General features: G+C 31.8%; 1 pseudogene; it reads right to left on the bottom strand.

The window, feature by feature from the left end:
• Window positions 1-865: 865 nt before the first annotated feature.
• LOC139784570 (uncharacterized) lies at window positions 866-2,204 on the bottom strand (annotated as a pseudogene).
• Between the last annotated feature and the right edge of the window lie 421 nt (window positions 2,205-2,625).

Below are 2,625 nucleotides of genomic sequence, written 5' to 3'. Positions count from 1 at the left end.
CAGATCACTTCAAACACTTCGAAATACTCCGAGGTTTACTCCTTTCTTATGACAGTAAAAAAAGCTGTAAAATGAATGTAATTCAAAGCCTAGTCATAAACCTGCTTCGTATTATATCTATTTTACTGCAACTGTTTATTAACTATCAACGAAAAGGGATAGACCTTGGAGTATTTTCGAAGTGTGCTGAAGTGATTTAAAGTGTTATTATGCAAATATCTTTTTATTTGGAAATTGCACCCAGAATTCTTACGTGTCATTTCTCGCTTCTAATGTTATCAAAAAAAAAAAAATAGAAGCAACAAGTCTTAAAATTATTATTCTTTATATTATAAAATATAACGTATAACATAATTTTTAGTTCTAAAATTATAATTTCTTATTTTTTTAGTTATTGCGTTTTTCGAGATGTCCGAAATAAATCATATGGTGTCATGCGCTCTCGAGAACGTAACATTGTAATAGAATACATATAATATATTATTACTTGTGATAATTACTAGTAGCGTTTACGACTGGGCCGGTTAAAAATGTTCCTACATATCGTAACATAAATATAATTATAAAGACTGTTAAAATAAAAAAGTTCCTATGTATACAATTAAAGGATATAATAACATTGGTATTATAATTTGAACATGGTATAAATAAATAAATTTATTTAGAAAAAAATTTTATTTTATTTATAAATATTATATTTTACAAGAACATCAGGTAATGCTTCAAATACATTGGAGACGACAAAAAAGGAAAAAAAGTTTATCTTTCTTAATGATGTCGTACAAATAATTGACGGCATAACTTGTCTCGCAATTCACGGCCACGCTGATTTCCAGGAATTATCTCATTATTATTTTCGCATTATTTATAATCGCTTCTGGATCAGATACTCATCATCAACTGGAGGCTTCAAAAACTCCAAGTCGTCTACGTGTGCTAAATTATGCAAAACGCAACAAGCGTGTATAACTTGAACCATGCGTACAATGTCCCGCAATTTAAATGATACAATTGTCTGAAGCGTTGCTTCAAACAACCAAATGCAGTCTCAATTATGACAGACATGAACTTAATTTTTGATTAAAATGTCTGCGCTTGAGTTAAATGTCCAGTATCTCTGTATGGTACTATTAAATAATCTAAACATGGATATGCGCTATCTCCAGTAAGTAAGATCCATCTAAAAAATAAATTGTAGTTCAACAAATCAAAACTTACTTAATCTGATATTTGAGGTTTTCGCGATGTATTGAGTTTAGCTTCCGGGTTGAAGCCGCGTTAATTTTTATTTTATTTTGATGTTTCGTAAACATTTCAGTTTACTTCGTCAGGAAAAAACAATCTGATGCTCTATCAGGTCCTGATACTATATTAGATTGCTTTTCCCTGATCAAATGAACTAAAATGTTCATAAAACGTAAGAATAAAATAAATTCACGTGGCTCCAACCCGAAAGCTAAACTCAAAACTAAAATTAATTTGTTTATGTTGATGTTAGTTATCACTGACCTAAACAAATTTGGTGAAGAGATTCATACAAAGGAGATTCCCTAAACACTCTTGAATCGTGTACGGATCCTGGATAGCCAATAAAAACATCTAAAAATTTTAAATTTTGGTTAACTGTTTCTGCATATGTATAGAAAATATTGTTTTCTGTTAATATAGAATCATGATCCTCTTCTGGCTTATCGAGTCTGATGTGTGTACTATCTATAGCACCTGAAAATAAATATTATATAATAAAATAACGATTTGTACAGATATTAAATCAATTATGTGCATCAAATATGTGATTATACCAATAATTCCTGGAAATCCTTTTTGCTGTAAAAAATATGTCATTGTTGCCTGTTTCTCTCTAATGTAGGAAATCTTATTATTTGTGGAGCAAGTTGCATTAAAAATATTGTGACTCTTGTAATAATTACATGTAATGTGCTTATTGTAACACCAAATCGATCCGCTACATCACGATATCCTGCACTTTCGTGGCCAAGAAACCATAAATAACTTAAGATATGTTTTTCACTCGTTATTGGTACATATCCTGCATGTTCTGTAATTTTTAATTGAATAAATATCATTACTGTATAAAATAAAATCTACATAGTTAAATTACTTACTAACAATAAGATTTATAATAAAAATACTTGTAAAGATGTAAAAACGTCTGATATCTCGAAAGTGCAATAAGTTTTATACTATTGCACGTGATAAGCGAAAATTGCATGATAAAATCTCGGTGAATATAACCTCGGACAATGTCTTCATATAATTATTTATTTTAATATGATGTACACGTTCCATATTATTTAATAAAACTTCAATCAAAGGTAGTACTTCATTAGCTGTAATTTATATATATATATATATAAAACTAGCTGGTTACCCGGGCTTCGCCCCGGAGAATATGTAATAAAGGGCTTCGCCCCGGAGGACATATGATAAGACACATAACATCCTCTCTCTCTCTCGCCTCTCTCCCTCTCTCCCTCTCTCCCTCTCTCCTCTCTCTCTCCCTCTCCCTCTCTCCTCTACTCTCCCTTCTCCCTCTCCCTCTCCCTTCTCCCTCTCCCTCTCCCCTCCCTCTCCCTCTCCTCTCTCTCCCTCTCCCTCTCCCTC

This window comes from Temnothorax nylanderi, unplaced genomic scaffold (genome assembly GCF_030848795.1).
Source record: "Temnothorax nylanderi isolate EJ_2023f unplaced genomic scaffold, tnyl_v1.0 TNYL_tig0644_pilon, whole genome shotgun sequence".
In the NCBI taxonomy this organism is placed as follows: domain Eukaryota; kingdom Metazoa; phylum Arthropoda; class Insecta; order Hymenoptera; family Formicidae; genus Temnothorax; species Temnothorax nylanderi.
Note: the sequence above shows the minus strand (reverse complement) of the source record. Positions and strands in the feature narration are given on the sequence as shown.